This window comes from Triticum aestivum, chromosome 7D (assembly GCF_018294505.1).
Source record: "Triticum aestivum cultivar Chinese Spring chromosome 7D, IWGSC CS RefSeq v2.1, whole genome shotgun sequence".
In the NCBI taxonomy this organism is placed as follows: Eukaryota; Viridiplantae; Streptophyta; class Magnoliopsida; order Poales; family Poaceae; genus Triticum; species Triticum aestivum.
Window position 1 is genome coordinate 85,161,764 of NC_057814.1, and position 17,579 is coordinate 85,179,342.

Sequence of the window (17,579 nt, forward strand, 5' to 3'; positions counted from 1 at the left end):
GACTTGACCAATCGGCATGTCTAACAGAGCCCCCTCCTCTGGCCGGCAGCCGGCGCCGCGGGGCCGGAGCGCCAATATCTGCCCGACCGGACGGTGAGCGATGTGGACGACCCCGACTTGGGGGCGGCCGCCTTGGACGACGACGCCGTGGGAGGAGGCGGTGAAGCAGGCAGCTCAGGGCTCGAAGCCGACCTCGAGGACTGGCCGGAAGACGACGAGGTGGAAGTCGTCCCGCGCCGCCAGCCGGCGTCCGACCAGCAGGGTGCGAGTTCATCTGCCGCGCCGGCCGCCCAAGGCGGCGCGCAGAAGCGCCGGGCCACGCCGATCCTGTTTGGCAGCCGGCCGAAGAAGCCCAAGAGCTCGGTTGCGGCGACCAAGCGGGACGAAACGGCCGCGAAGGCCACCCGCTTCCTCAAGGTGGTGAAGCAGCCGCAGATGGTTTCTGCATAAGTGCCGACTCCCTTACGCGTTCCTTTCTTCTTTCTTGCTGATATTCCTCTGAATTTTCTTTGTCTTGGCTTGGAAACAGGGCTCCGCTTTCTCTTGAGTGGACTGCCGCCGCCTCCGTGGTCGGGGCGGCGGGAGGCTCCGCCAGCGCCCACCGCGTGGACCCTCGTGCCGAGCTTCAGGCGGCGACGGAGCAGAACGCGCGGGAGGTGCAGGAGGCGGAGCAGCAGAAGGCGGCGGCCGCCAGGGCAGCACAGGAGGCGGCGGAGGAGACGGCGAGGGCGCAGACCGACGCAGCGGCCAAGGCCCAGGCGGATGCCACAGCCGCGGCGCAGGCGGCGGAGGCCTTGCGCAACCAGCCTCCGCAACTCGTCATCCCCCTCCGCTCCGTGGTGCCTGAGATCCCGGTGGTGCCGCCGGAGGGAGCCGGTGGCGATCAGCCGGTGATGGAGAGGGAGGAGGGCGACGTCGTCGTCCCGGAGAAGGAGCCGGCTCGGCCAGCGCCGACTTGGGCGGACCAAGGCGGCCAACCCAGCGCGCCGCCCGTGCCACCGGCTGGAGGCGAGCCGGATGCAAGGGCGGATCTCGTGGTCCGGTCTCCAGCACGCCAGCGCGCAGGGAAGGCGACTTCTGCGCCGAACCCGTAGAAGGCCGCGGGCTCAAGCTCGTCGGCCCAGGATCTGGAGACGGCAAGCGTCAGCTCGCCGGGGTGGACGCCGGGTGGCGGGATGGCCATGCTGAACGTGGCAGCGCAGGACGTCCGGACCCAGCTTCAGTCTTAGGCCACCGTGCTGAAGCAATACAACCAAGAGTTCCTGCGACGCGGGCAGCCATCCGGGTAAGCTTCTCGCTTTTTTGCTTCTTGTTCTTGAATTCTTCCGTGGGGGCGCGTCAGCGCACCCACTGGAAGTAGTCCCCGAGTTCCGAGCCGGCTGCTGAGCAGGCGGCTTGGAACTTCTTAGTAGACTTCGAGTGCTAACTTGTCCTTATTTGTTCGTCTGTCCCATTTGTAGGACTATCATAACCTCCGCGCGGCCGCCTTCAACTCCCATACCCGGGAGCTGAATCAGAAGACCGCCGATTTGTCTGAGAGCCAGAGTAAGTGTTCCATCTTCTATCTCTCGTGGGGGCGCGTCAGCGCACCCACTGGGTGTAGGCCCCGAGATTCGGGCCGACTGCTGAGCAGTCGGGCCGGATCTTTTCTTGTGACTTCTTTCTTATTTCTTTTTCTTCTTTGCCATCTGTGCAGAGGCCAACGCCGACCTGCGACAGTAACTGGCTGAGGCCCAAACCGCCCTACGCGTCAAGGAGGCTGAGTGCAACACCTTGGCTCAGGAGCGCGACAGCCTGGACAAGAAGCTGGCCGATCAGGAGGAGAGCCACAAGGCGGCCCTGAAGGCAGTGAAGGACAGCGAGGCCGCCCTCAAGCCGAGTACGAGACCGAGGCGGCGAACTGGGCCGAGTCAAAGCAGGCGCTGAGTGAAGGCTATGGCCAGATTAAAGACCTGGTTGACGGTAAGCCGCCTTCCTCTTCGTCCCTTTGTTTGCCGCTTGGTCCGACTTCTGACTCTGTGTTTTTTTCTTTTCTTTTCTTCTTCGTGCAGAGTACTTCCCCGGCTACTCTGTTGCCGCCAGCCAAGTCATCGAGGCCCACCGCAACGCGCAGAGGCAAGCTGGTGTTGAGGTTGCGTCGGATGCTCGCCGGTCGCTCGAGGAGCAACTTCTGGCCATCCAAGCCCGTCTCCAGCCAGCTCACCGCATGCTCCGCCGCCTTCAGCGCTTGGAGCCCAAGTGTTGTCCTCCCTCTGGCCTGGCGAAGTGATTCCCTGCACCCCCAGTCGGACTGCCAACTGGCTGGAGGTGGCGGTTGGCTGCTTCAAGGCCTGGAAGGCTTCTGCAGCTCGGGCAGGCGCCAGGCGGGCGCTGGAGTTCGTCCGGGCGTGGTATCCCGGGCTGGACTTGGCCCAGCTGACCACATGGCGGCAGGAGGCCAACGAGGAGCTGGAGGCGGTGCGGCCAGCTATCATCCAGCGCGCCTCGGCGATCACCGAGTACACTAACACCAGCACCTTTGCCCCCGAGCTGAATGACGACGGCGTTGCTCTGCCGGAGGAGTGGTTCGGGCTGAACACGGCAGATGGTGAAGACTCGACGGAGGAGAGCGACTCTAGCGACAAGGGTGAGGAGGAGGAGGGAGAGGACGGTGAAGACGCCGCGCCGGATGGTGGAGCAGCCGACCAGCCTCAGCTTGACCGTGCCTCCAGCAACGAGGCACGTGCGAGCGCGCCGCCTACCGCTGGTGATGATCAAGCCGAGACTCGCCAGCCGGCCACTCCTCCAGCCAGCACCGCCGTCTCCACGGACTTGCCCAACTCGCCCGTTGCACCTTTGGCCTAAGCCGCCATCTTTACCTTTGCTTTCCTGTTCGTTACTCTTTGAACAATATTTGTTAAATTTGCGCAGTTCCACCCACTCGGGGTGTATTTAGACTAAGTTGAATGCCGGCCCTTCAAAGGCCTTTTGTGTACATATAATCATGCATGTGTTTGACTTCTGACTGTGCTTGCCTTTCATCTTTTTCGGCTGTTTCCTTTGCTGCCCTCCCTTGGTCGCCGCCTTCCCAGCCAGACAGCTGCTCTGCAGTCTGTGGCTGGGAAAGTGCTTGGCCGTGTGGGAGGGCAAGTACTTTAGCTTTCTTAGATTGGAGCAAGGTGAGTGGGAAGCCGGCCAGCCGGCTGTTTAACAGTCGGTTTGGCAGGGTGGGGAGCCGGCTTGTGTTATGTAAGCTCGTTGGTCCTTAGCCATTTTTCGCGTGGGCATCTTTTCCTGCCTTTAACTCTTGCCAGTCGGACAGTCGATTTTGCGAGCTGCGACTTTCGACAAGAGAGGGCTTGGGTGCCGGCACACTACTTGTCTGACTACAGGTGGAACTTAACATAATTCAAGGCGGCGAGTCCCTGGGCCGACTGGTCGAACCCGGTGCCGGACAGGAGAACAAATGTAGTAACACATTCATAGGCATGATACTCATCATATATAGATAAAAGAGGGTAGTCCCTGAGTGCTCCTCGGGGGGCCCGATGTCATGTACTTAATACAAAAGGTAGTGTGGTACATACTGCATTTAACTGTAAAATCTTCGGAGGAGATTGGCATTCCATGGTCGTTCTGACTCCTTGCCGGAATCATCTCTCTTGCGCGCCTTGGGCTTCTGTGCGTCGATCAGGTAGTAGGAGTCGTTGCCCAAGGCTTTGCTGATGACGAAGGGGCCTTCCCAAGGGGCCGAGAGCTTGTGCTGGACGGCTATTCGCTGGATCAGCCGGAGCACAAGATCGCCCTCTTGGAAGGATCTCGGCTTGACCTTCCGGTTGTGGTAACGGCGCAAACCCTGCTGGTAGATGGCGGACCGGCTAAGTGCTAACAGCCGGCCCTCTTCCAGCAGGTCAACGCCGTCTTCTCGCGCTTCCTTGGCCTCCGCTTCCGTGTACATGGTGACCCGAGGTGAGTCGAACTCGATGTCAGTTGGGATGACAGCCTTGGCACCATATACAAGGAAGAAAGGAGTGAAGCCGGTTGACTTTTTCGGGGTAGTAAGCAAGCTCCAGAGGACGGCCGGTAGCTCCTCGAGCCAGCAGCCGGCCGAGCGCTCCAGTGGTACGACCAGTCGGGGCTTGATGCCAGACAGGATGAGGCCATTTGCTCGCTCGACTTGGCCGTTTGACCGCGGGTGGGCAACGGATGCTAAGTCCAGTCGGATGCCTTGTGTCGCGCAGAAACGTGCCAGTGCTCCTTTGGCAAAATTCGTGCCGTTGTCGGTGATGATGCTGTGTGGTATGCCATACCGGGTGGTGATGTCTGTGATGAACGTCACAGCAGTCGGCCCATTTAGCTTTTTGATTGGCTTCGCTTCAATCCACTTGGTGAACTTGTCCACGGCGACAAGCAAGTGTGTCATGCCGCCGCGTGCCGTCTTGAATGGGCCCACCATATCCAGCCCCCAGACGGCAAAAGGCCAGGTGAGGGGGATGGTCTTGAGTGCGGAAGCCGGCAGGTGTTGCTTGGAGCTGAAAACTTGGCACCCTTTGCAGTATTTGACTAATTCTTTGGCGTCTTCCAAAGCAGCCGGCCAGAAGAACCCATGGCGGAAAGCTTTGGCGACGAGTGATCTTGAGGCCGCGTGGTGGCCGCACTCGCCTTGGTGGATGTCCTTGAGGATTGCAATGCCCTTCTCTGGCTCGACGCAGCGCTGGAAGACTCCAGTGACACTGCGCCTAACGAGTTCTCTGTTCACTATTGTGTATGCTCCGGCTCGGCGTTGAACTTGTCTTGCCAAGATCTCGTCAGTCAGCAGCTCTCTGTTTACCAGAAAGTTGAGGATGGGTTGGGCCCATGATGGAGCTGTGACTTCTTCTATTGTCAACACGGCTACAGCGACCAGGGTGGGTGGGCTGGGCGGTGAAGAGTTGGAGTCGGCCACCGCCTGTTGTGTCGTTGTAGTCCTCGGGCCGACTGCTGCAGTCCCCAGGCCGGGTTCTGAAGTCCCCGTGCCGGGTGCGACTATAGCAGTCCCCGAGCCGCCCGTTGAAGTCCCCGAGCCGCTTGCTGGGTTCCCCAAGTCGGATCCAACTGCATCGGGGTCAGGCGGTACGAAGATGGAGTCTGATTCTGGAGACGGCTTGACAGACGGTTTGCGGAGGCGTTGGAGGGAGACGCCGGTTGGTATAGCTTGCCGGGTGGAGCCGATTCATGCCAGGGCAGCTGCTTGCTCGCTGTCGGCCCGTGGTACGTGGAGAAACTCGCACCCTTCAAAGTATCCACTGAGTTGCTGAACAAGGAAGCGGTAGCTCGCCATGTTTGCGCCCTTGGCGTCCCAATCGCCAGATGATTGTTGGATCACCAAGTCCGAGTCGCCATAGCACAGGATCCGGCGGATGCCAAGTTCTTTGGCCAGCCGGAGCCCATGTATGAGCGCTTCGTACTCGGCCACGTTGTTGGAGGCGGAAAAATGGATTTGCAGTGTGTATCTGAGCTTGTCACCCTTGCGAGAGGTGAGGACGATGCCGGCTCCCAAGCCGGTGCGCATCTTGGATCCGTCAAAGTGCATCCGCCAATGAGTGGAGTCGGGTGCCGGCGGCAGGTACTGGGTCTCGGCCCAGTCGACCAGGAAGTCGGCCAGTACTTGGGACTTGATGGCGGTGCGAGGCTGGTAGAAGATGGTGTAAGGAGCCAGCGCAATGGCCCACTTGGCCACCCGGCCAGATGCATCCCGGCTGCCTATGATCTCGGCAAGCGGGGCAGTGCAAACGACCGTGATGGGGTGCTCTTGAAAGTAGGGCTTGAGCTTCTTGGCGGCAAAGTACACGCCATAGCACATCTTCTGGTAGTGGGGGTAATTCTGCTTTGAGGTTGACAACACTTTGCTCAAATAATACACCGGCCTCTGGACTAGCTGAGCTCGGCCTTCTTCTGGGCGCTGAACCACGATGACAGTGCTGACCACCCGGCTAGTTGCGGCAATGTAAAGGAGCATGGGCTCTTTCTCAGTCGGTGCCGCCAGGACAGGCGGCGTGTTCAACATCTTCTTCAACTTGTGAAAAGCTTCGTCCGCCTGGTCGTTCCACTCGAAGTGAGTGGATTTCCTCATGAGCTGGTACAGGGGGAGAGCCTTCTCCCCTAACCGACTGATGAAGCGGTTAAGGGAGGCCAGGCACCCGGTGAACTTTTGGACATCTCGAAGCTTGGTGGGAATCTCCATCCTTTCTATGGCCTTGATCTTCACTGGGTTGCACTCGATGCCGCGTTCAGAGACCAGGAAGCCTAGAAGCTAGCCGGCTGGTACTCCGAACACGCATTTCTCAGGGTTGAGCTTGATCTGAAATCGGCGTAAGTTGTCAAATGTTTCTTTGAGATCTTCCAGCAGGGTGCCGCACTTCTCCGTCTTCACCACAATATCGTCTACATAGACGTGGGCATTTCTGCCGAGTTGCTTGAGGAGGCATTTCTGCATGCAACGCTAAAAAGTGGCACCGGCATTTCTCAAGCCGAATGTCATAGTCAGGTAGCAGAAAGCTCTGAATGGTGTGATGAACGCGGTCTTCAGGCGGTCGTCTGGATCCAACTTGATTTGATGGTAACCTGAGTAGGCATCCAAGAAACTCAACAACTCGCATCCGGCTGTGGAGTCTATCACTTGATCGATCCAAGGCAAGGCAAACGGATCCTTAGGGCAGGCTTTGTTGAGGCTGGTATAATCTATACATATGCGCCATTTCTTATTTTTCTTCAACACAAGAACTGGATTGGCAAGCCACTCTGGAAAGAACACCTCCATAATGAAGCCGGCTGCCAGAAGCCAGGCTATCTCTTCTCCAACAATTCTTCTCTTTTCTTCCGACAGTCGGCGGAGGGGCTGCTTGACTGGTTTTGCATCTGCTCGGACATGTAGCTTGTGCTCGGCGAAATCCGTCGGAACACCCGGCATGTCCTTGGGGGACCATGCAAAGATATCCCGATTCTCACGGAGGAAATCGACAAGCTCGCCTTCCTATTTGTTGTCCAGGTTTGCTCCTATAACAGCAAACCTCTCTGGGTGCTCTGGGTCAAGAGATATCTTCTTTGATTCCTTGGGGTCAGGTGACAGGACCGGCTGCTTGCCGGTCATGGCCACAACCCGGTCTAGGATCTTCTTCTCAGCAGCAATCATGAGGGACTCGGCCAGCCGGCTGCTGGCCGCAGCACAAGCAGAGGATTTCTTGTAGTCTCCGACTATGGTGATGATGCCCTTGGTGCTCGGCATCTTCATCTTGAGGTAAGCATAGTGGGGTACAACCATGAACTTGGCCAGGGCAAGTCGGCCAAGTAAAGCATGATAAGGGCTCTCTAGATCCACCACTTCAAACCAGACTGCTTCGCGACGGAAGTGATCCTTGTCTCCGAAGAGGACATCTATCTTGATCTTGCCAATTGGTGAGCAGGACAGGCCGGGTACAATGCCATGGAACACAGTCCGACTGGGCAAAAGTTGCTTCGTCTTGATGTTCAGCTTCTCCATGGTGTCACGGTACAGGATGTTGATGCTGCTCCCACCATCACAGAACTCGGGAGAAACGAGCAGCTCGCCTTTCTGTCGCGAAGGTGGCATCTAACACCAACGCATAAGAACCTGGAGACGGCATCACCTCTGGGTGATCAGCCTGGCTCCAGCTGATAGGCTTTTCAAACCAATGCATAAACTTTGGATCTTTGGAGGCGACTGCATTGACTTCTTGGTGCTGTCGGCGCTGGCTGCACCGGTCCTCAGCTTGGCTCGTGAAGATGACGGAGGCCGCATGCTCATCAGGGAACTCGTCTTGAACGGCTCCAACTGCTGGGCGAGCAGCCGGCTACTGAGGAGCCGGAGGCGGCTGGCCAGCAAGCGGAGGGGGCAACAGCCCTTCGCCCTTGGAGATCCGTGTGAGCCAATGGCATTTCCGAGTTGTGTGGTTGGACGGCTTCGCGCCGCTGTGGAACTTGCAGGGGGCATCAAGGGTTTGCTTGTAGGAGAAAGCCAGCTGCCAAGCTGGCCTGCCGCCCTTTGGTCGCTTGGGCAAGGGCTGCCCTTCAGGCTGCTCGTCTTCAACTATGGCCACCTGCCGACTGGTGGAAGGCGGCATAGGAGCCTTGCGCTTGTTGTCGTTCTGGTGCGGGCGTCGATTGGAGTCGCCAACCGGCGTCTTGGGAGCCGGAGGAAGTACTTTTCCAGAGGCGTCCACCCGGAGCTCGGTCTTCATCGAAGAGTCGGCCGTGGCGTACTTGTCCGCTATGATCAGCAGTTCGTCGAGTGTAGCCGGTGATGATGACATGGACCTGGGGTAGGGTCATAGGCCTGACCTATAAGCCCTATCCAGGGCCATTATCAAGGAAGCAAAGAAACCCAAAGGGCAACAGGAAGGGCCCTGCTAAGGTGTCGAGTGCTTTTCACTCGACTGACCAACCACTCGGGGATCCATCTTTCTTGTAACCACTCGACTATAGAAGGAACCACTCGACCTACTGAAGATCAGGAGTCACCCGACACTGCAACGGTCAGGCATTCACTCCATAATCTTTAAGAACATTCATAGCACTTATTGCTAGCATTACCAGTAATGCCCTATCTTTATGTACATTGAACCCCTGTAACGGAGGGGAGCTGGGGTCCTGGCGCACTCTATATAAGCCACCCCTCCTCTGGGACAAGGGTTCGCACCCCCTGTAACATTCACACGCATAATCCAGTCGACCGCCTCCGGGCTCCGAGACGTAGGGCTATTACTTCCTCCGAGAAGGGCCTGAACTCGTAAACTCGTGTGTACAACTTCACCATAGCTAGGATCTTGCCTCTCCATTCCTACCCCCTCTTCTACTGTCAGTCTTAGAACCACGACAGTTGGCGCCCACCGTGGGGCTGGTGTCTTAGCGACTTTCTGGCGAGGTTGCGATTTTTTTGATTCCTATCATCATGGTTGCTGGCGGAGGTTTGGCTGAGGGCCGCGAGATCCGTCTCGGCGCGCTCGTCTTCATCACCGACGACTCCGCTGGCTTCAGGAAGCTCCACTCGACGTCGAGGCGCTCCCCGTCCGCGGGGCAACGCACTTTCGCGCGTGCGTCCGCGGCGTCCTTCTCCGACAGCAGTCGACCTAGTACCGGTCGGCTCCCGTGGTGACCTCGCTCCCCGCTGCCCGCCGCCGCAAGAGATCCGGTCGGTCACGGCTTCAGCGGTGGGTGAGGCATGCGGTGGCCCGTCAGTCGGCCACCCCGTAGGTCGCGGCAATCGAGCCCGACGAAACTCTCTACGGCCTGTTCGACCTGTCGACTGGCTCCACAGAGACCGCATCTGAGTGCGACAGCAGCGATCCCGCGGTAGAAGTCTTGATGGTCAACGGACCACGCAGTCCTCCTGGCTTCCACCTCGACGATGGCGGTGATGGCAACAGCGATCCGTCGCGTGCTCACGAGGAGTACCGCCCCGAGCCACATTCTTCACAGCAGAGGGAAGAGCTTCGCCGCCGTAATATGGATGCACTTCACACTCCCATCGTCGGAGAGACCCCCGAGGCCCGAGCCTTGGAGGAGGTGCGCTTGGCCAAGTTGGCTGAACGCACTCGACTGGATAACCTCCAGCATGCTCTCAATGAGCGCGCTCGGCAGCGGATTCCTGATTCCAGTCGACGACAACTTTTTCCACCTCCACCGTAGGTATACCGCACTTCGATTGAAAACCTCACTGCTGCAGCCCGTATAGCGGAGTCAATTCAGCCCTCCCAGTCGGAGGCTGGCCGAGGTTTGATGCAGATTCGGGCTTTACTCTGGGCAGCAGGAGAGCAGAATACAACAGTATCATAGTCGTGGAATAGAATTCACAGCAGATCTGTGATGGCGGACACAGTTCAGTCGGCCCACAGCCCAAGATCGCCCCCGAGGCGTGAGGGACGTGAGCCCCGGCAAGATCGGCACAGAAACCATGAGCAGTATGATCACCAACTCGGTCGTGATGACCGTCGTCGAGTGCCCACACCTCCTCCGAGGAGTGGATCGAATGTGCCTCGGCAACATGACGACAAACGCCCTCACAGTGGCCAGCGCAGAGGTCCAGTCGACCCCAGAGAATCAGGCTTTGATGTAAGATCAATTCTTGTTCAAGGTCTGGTGGACAGAAACAGAGCACACTGAGAGGGCCGTGACAGGGATCAACCGATTGGCAGCAGAGTTCATGTTTCAGGCCCCGAGTGTTTCAGCAGAGCCATCAGAGCTTCGGTGATTCCTCCCAACTTCAGGTTGGCGACTGGAGTCAGCAAGTTCACTGGTGAGTCCAAGCCTGATACTTGGCTAGAGGATTACCGAGTGGCTGTGCAGATTGGTGGTGGCAATGACGACGTGGCCATGAAGCACCTTCCCTTGATGTGGGAAGGATCGGCCAGAGCATGGTTGACTCAGCTGGCACCTGGTAGTATATACAGCTGGGAGGAGCTTGCCCGAGTGTTTGTTAGAACCTTTGAAGGAACTTGCAAATGACTAGCAGGGCTGACAGAGTTACAGCATTGCGTACAGAAGCCGAGTGAAACTTTGAGGGATTACATACAGAGATGGACCACTTTGCATCATACAGTGGAAAATGTGTCTGAACATCAAGCTGTGTGTGCCTTCAAGGAAGGCGTGAAGTATCGAGAGTTAGTCCTGAAATTTGGGCGGACAGGGGATATGTCTTTGACCCGGATGATGGAAATAGCCACTCGGTACGCTAACGGAGAAGAAGAGGATCGACTCTGCAAGGGGAAGGGCAAACCAGTCGGCCAGGACGCCGGTGGCACTTCCACTCGGAAACAGAAGCGTAAAGCCGAGCCAGCTGCTCCTGGTGCAGCTTTAGCCGTGACTCAAGGAAAGTTCAAGGGGAAGCCCAAAGGGCCCTGGAACCCCAAGAAAGTAAAGGATCAAGCTGGCAATGATGTGTTGGATTTACCGTGTCACGTCCACACCAAGAAAGACGAAGAGGGTAATTTCATTTACCCCAAGCATACCACTCGACAGTGTCGACTCCTGATCCAACAGTTCCGAGAGAAACAACCCAGTGACAAGGAGAAAGGGTCAGACAAGAGTGAGGATAAAGAGGATGATGATGATGGTTTTCCTAACATCAACTCCACTCCGATGATTTTTGCTAATGTAGAGAGCAAGAGTCGACTGAAAGTTATCAACAGAGAAGTGAACATGGTTGCTCCGGCGACACCCAGTTATCTGAAATGGTCTCAGACTGCCATTACATTCGACCAGTCTGATCACCCAGCGCGTATAGCCACCCCTGGGAGGCAAGCTTGGTGGGTGACCCTGTGGTAGAAGGCACTCGACTGATGTGATGCCCCAAGACCGACGCTCCAGATGCCTTCCATGTATTCCCGAGATTCATCGTGTGATTTTCTTTGTTCGTTGTATTCTTCATAGCATCATTTGCATTGCATCATGTCATCATGCCATCAATTTCACAAACCAACTAAAACTCACTTACATAAATTGCATGGATCCTTGATCCATTTAAATCGAGGGAATTCACATGGTGATTTCTCTTTAAAACATATTCGAAGTCTCTCAATATTATCAGGGAGCTATAGTAAATATTCCATTAATTTGGAATTGACCATAACACACTTGCATTTGAAACTCCTCTCGTCTCTAAATTATTTAAATCCTCCATCCTTCTCCCCTTGCTCCAAATCTAGTTGTGGAGCTTCGAAATTATGTCAAAGTAGTCACTTGCCATTTCAGTTAACTTCAGGTTTAATTGAACCTCCAAATAAATCCCCTGGCTCTTTTCTTTTTCTGAAATATGGAAAAGAAACCCCTTTTCTTTCTTTTGGCCAGCCAAGCAGGCCTCCTGGCTTTTCCCTTCCATCTGAAGTGGCCCAAGATCCAGCTGGGCCTCCAGGCGACTGAAGGCCAGCCCAGCCTCTCTCCCTCGCTAACCCTAGCGCCAGGGGAGAGTCTCCTGCTCGATCCCCATCTCCCTCCCGAGCGCCGTCACGCAGGGAGAGGGGAATGCTAACCCTTCTCCCGATCCACTTCTCTCCCTCGATCCCTCGCTCTCCTCTCGATCCCCATCTCTCCCTCTCGTTTCCCGTGCCCGCCGCCTCACCTGCATCACGCCCGATCCCCTCGCTCCCGCATCCGCGCGCCTCCAGTGCGAGACACGCGCTCCGCCCTCGCCGGAGAAGAGAACCAGGCCGGAGCCCCGTTGGCCTCCTCGCCGCCGTCGCACCCCCTTCCATCAGCAGCCGCGCCCTCGTGCCGTCCCCTCTGCCTCCTCCCCGTCGCCTACATCCACCGCCATCCACCACAGAACCAAGCCGCTGCCATCCGCCTCGTCGTGTTCCCCTTCGCCTTCATCACCTCAAGTTCCGCGCCCGAGCCCTCTACTCGACCAGGAGCTCGTCACCTCCAGCGCCTCTACATGTCCAAGCCCCCTGCCCCGCCTCTGCTTCGTTCGAGCGGGAAGGAGGACGCGCCTCCGCTCACCCGCATCGACCAGCGCCAAGACCCTGCCGCCGGCCTCCTGTCTTGCTTCTTTTTGGACCAGCAAGAACGCCGCCAAGAACCATACGTGGACGCATCACCTCCAGGATTTTTCGCCAAGTACCTCTATGTGCGGATTCACCAAGTACTCGACCCGGATGCGTCAAGTTGGACTATGAACGGCTACACGTCCGACCCCGTATTCGAACCTCAAGCGCCAAGTTCCACTACCGTTGTCGTGCATCCGACAAGACCAAGTGTACGACTACGCCCGGCGATGCGGCAAGTTCCTCCACGATGACCCGAACATCTACAGAAAAACGTGTACCACTACCGTCGAGGACCGATAGTACCACTACTTCCACTACCGTCGCGAGAACGTCTACTTCCACTACTTCCCTCAATGAACTTGATCCATTTCAAAATGCATGCTTCGAAGGTATAACCCCGAGATGCCGCCCGTGAACGAATGCATGTTGTATGAGATGCTCGTGTTTGCACCGTGTCCGATTTGTCACTCGTTTCCATGCCACTAACTCGTGGGAACCCGGTAGTCGGGAGCACCCCACCATCTCTAGCATGTTCCGCACATCCGCACACTTCCTTTTGCACCGGTATCTCCATGAGCTACCGGACCCGGGATGTTGCCGTGGCACCATTTCCGTTTCGCCGCCGTGGCACCCTTTCTCCTTCCGCCATGGCGACAAATGCCTCGTATCATGCTCATGTCAGCATTTTCATAAAATTGCTTAAAACTTGCATATGTCATCCGCATCAAGATAATAACAGTTAAAACGTTTAAAATTGTTGTTTGCTTTAAATTGCTAAAAGACATATGGGGATTTTACGGAATTGTTATTTGTTATTTCCGGCCTCCTTTAAACTTGCCTAGATAGGTAGATTACTTATGTTTCACCTCTTGCCATGGTTAATAACTTTTAATATTGTTGGGTACATAAACGAGAGAGAACTAAATAATTGATGTGGTGTTTCGTCAAGATGCAACTCGTTGCATATTGAGCTCAACTTAATTTGTAGTATTGTTTGTGCACTTTGCCATGCCATGCCGCTTTAAACCGGACATGCATCATACTTGTTTGTGCATCATGTCATGCTTATGCTTGTGTGTTTACCATGTTGTTTGCTTCTTTCCGGTTGGCTTCTCTCATTAGCTTCGGTTTCCTTCCGGAGTTGTGAGGATTCGTTCGACTACGTCCGTTTGTCTTCTTCATGGACTCGTTCTTCTTCCTTGCGGGATCTCAGGCAAGATGACCATACCCTCGAAATCACTTCTATCTTTGCTTGCTAGTTGTTCGCTCTATCGCTATGTTGCGCTACCTACCACTTGTTATATCATGCCTCCCTTATTGCCATGTCAGCCTCTAACCTTTTCACCCTTCCTAGCAAACCGTTGCTTGGCTATGTTACCGCTTTGCTCAGCCCCTCTTAGAGCATTGCTAGTTGCAGGTGAAGATTAAGTTTGTTCCTTGTTGGAACATGGATATCATGAACTTTGTTGGGATATCACAATATCTCTTATTTAATTAATGCATCTATATACTTGGTAAAGGGTGGAAGGCTCGGCCTTATGCCTGGTGTTTTGTTCCACTCTTGCCGCCCTAGTTTCCATCATACCGGTGTTATGTTCCTTGATTTTACGTCCCTTACGCGGTTGGGTGATTTATGGGACCCCCTTGACAGTTTGCTTTGAATAAAACTCCTCCAGCAAGGCCCAACCTTGGTTTTACATTTGCCTCACCTAAGCCTTTTTCCCTTGGGTTTCCGGAGCCCGAGGGTCATCTTTATTTACCCCCCCCTCGGGCCAGTGCTCCTTCGAGTGCTGGTCCAAACCGAGCGATGTCCGGCGCCCCCTGCGCAACCAGGGTCTATGCCAACCCGACGTCTGGCTCATCCGGTGTGCCCTGAGAATGAGATACGTGCGACTCCTATCGGGATTTGTCGGCACATCGGGCGGTTTTGCTGGTCTTGTTTTACCATTGTCAAAATGTCTTGTAACCGGGATTCCGAGACTGATCGGGTCTTCCCGGGAGAAGGAATATCCTTCGTTGACCGTGGGAGCTTGTGATGGGCTAAGTTGGGACACCCCTGCAGGGTATTATCTTTTGAAAGCCGTGCCCGCGGTTATGTGGCAGATGGGAATTTGTTAATGTCCGGTTGTAGAGAACTTGACACTCGACTTAATTAAAATGCATCAACCGTGTGTGTAGCCGTGATGGTCTCTTTTCGGCGGAGTCCGGGAAATGAACACGGTTCTTGTGTTATGGTTGCGCGTAAGTAGTTTCGGATCACTTCTTGATCTCTTCTAGCTTCTCGACCGTTGCGTTGCTTCTCTTCTCGCTCTTGTTTGCGTATGTTAGCCACCATATTTAGCTTAGTGCTTGCTGCAGCTCCACCTCATTACCCCTTTCCTACCCATAAGCTTAAATAGTCTTGATCTCGCGGGTGTGAGATTGCCGAGTCCTCGTGACTCACAGATTCTACCAAAACAGTTGCAGGTGCCGATGATACCTATGCAGGTGACGCGACCGAGCTCAAGTGGGAGTTCGACGAGGACCGTGGTCGTTACTATGTTTCGTTTCCTGATGATCAGTAGTGGAGCCCAGTTGGGATGATCGGGGATCTGGCATTTGGGGTTATCTTCTTTTCATTTGGATTTGACCGTAGTCGATCTATGTGTGGATTTTGGATGATGTATGAATTAATTTATGTGTTGTGTGAAGTGGCGATTGTAAGCCAACTCTCTTTATCCCATTCTTGTTCATTACATGGGATTGTGTGAAGATGACCCTTCTTGCGACAATACCTACAATGCGGTTATGCCTCTAAGTCGTGCCTCGACACGTGGGAGATATAGCCGCATCGTGGGTGTTACAACTGACCAAAGTGCTAATGGACGGTGGCAGTGGCTTGAATATCCTTTATGCTGAAACAAGAAACAGATGGGCATTCCGATGTCCAAGCTTAGTGAAAGCAACATGAGTTTTCATGGTGTTATACCTGGCAAGAAGGCTCAGTCACTTGGTCAGATCGCCCTTGACGTGGTTTTCGGTGATTCAAAGAATTACCGCAAAGAGAAGTTGACATTTGAAGTTGTGGATTTCCAGAGTGCTTATCATGCTATTCTGGGCAGACCTGCTTATGCACGTTTAATGCTCGACCATGTTACGTGTATCTCAAATTGAAGATGTCCGGTCCCACAGGAGTGATCACTATCACTAGCAATCGGCAGAAGGCAGAGGAATGCTTTCAGAAGGGTTCCAAAATTGCTGATGCACAAATGGCAGTAGTTGAATTGCAAGAGTACCAGAAGAATGCAGATCCGAGTGATTTGCTGCGAGCCAAGAAGCCTGCTACAGACTCTGCATTCAGTCGGCCGGTGAAACGAAGCTGATTCATATTCACCCGACCGATCCCGATGCTGCTCCGACTCATATCTCAACGACACTCGACAGCAAATAGGAAGAAGCGCTCATCCAGTTACTCCGTGAGAACTGGGACATCTTTGCATGGAAACCTTCTGACATGCCGGGTGTACCCAGGGGACTGGCTGAACACCGTTTGCGAGTCGACCCAAAAGTAAAACCAGTCATAGAGGATCTTTGACGGTCCGCTGTACAGAAGAGAAAGGCAATTGGCGAGGAAGTGGCTCGGCTCCTGCCAGCTGAGTTCATCCGAGAGATTTACCACTCTGAGTGGCTTGCCAATGTTGTCATGGTCCCGAAGAAGGACGACTCACTTCACATGTGCATTGACTTCAAGCATATCAATCGGGCCTGCCCGAATGATCATTTTCCTCTCCCCCGCATCGACCAGATCGTCGACTCAACTGCGGGGTGTGAGCGACTGTCTTTTCTAGACGCCTATTCCGGGTACCATCAGATCCGACTGTATGGGCCAGATGAGATAAAAACAGCTTTCATCACTCCATTCGGGTGCTTCTGTTATGTCACCATGCCGTTCGGCCTCAAGAACGCCGGAGCCACATTCATGAGGATGATTCAGAAGTGCCTGCTCACTCCAATCAATCGGAATGTGGAAGCATATATGGATGATATTGTGGTCAAGTCACGCAAAGGTTCCGACCTGCTGACTGACCTCGCTGAAACCTTTGCCAACCTGAGGAGGTATGATATCAAGTTAAACCCATCGAAGTGCACATTTGGAGTCCCAGGCGGGAAGTTACTCGGTTTCCTCGTTTCCGAACGTGGGATCAACGCAAACCCAGAGAAAGTTGGTACCATCCTCCGAATGAAGCACCCCGTGTGCGTACATGATGTTCAGAAGCTCACCGGGTGTTTGGCCGCCTTGAGTCGATTCATTTCTCGTCTTGGTGAAAAGGCCTTGCCTCTTTACCGACTGATGAGGAAGTCTGACAAGTTCGAGTGGACTGATGAAGCTGACGCAGCGTTTGCGGAGCTTAAAGCCCTGCTTTCCACCCAGCCGGTGCTTGCTGCCCCAATCAGCAAAGAGCCTTTACTGCTTTATATTGCAGCCACTGGACAAGTTGTCAGTACAGTACTCACGGTCGAGCGAGAAGAAGAAGGAATAGCTTTTAAAGTTCAACACCTAGTGTACTATCTTTCAGAAGTTTTGACTCCATCCAAGCAGAGATATCCGCATTATCAGAAGCTTGTCTATGGAATATACATGACCATGAAGAAGGTTGCACATTATTTCTCAGATCACTCCATTACAGTCATTAGCGACGCACCATTATCTGAAATCCTGAACAATAGAGATGCAACTAATCAAGTGGCGAAGTGGGCGATTGAACTCCTTCCGTTAGATACCAAGTTTGAGGCAAAGAAAGCTATCAAGTCCCAAGCAATCGCCAATTTCCTTGCCGAGTGGATTGAGCAGCACTTGCCGACCCAAGTTCATTCGGAACATTGGACCATGTTCTTCGATGGCTCCAAGATGCTGAATGGTTCCAGTGCTGGGGTGGTATTGGTGTCCCCCCGAGGAGATAAGCTCAGTTACGTCCTCCAGATTCACTTTGATTCTTCCAACAATGAAGCCGAGTATGAAGCACTCTTGTATGGGTTGCGTATGGCCATTTCACTCGGCGTCCGTCGCCTCATGGTCTACGG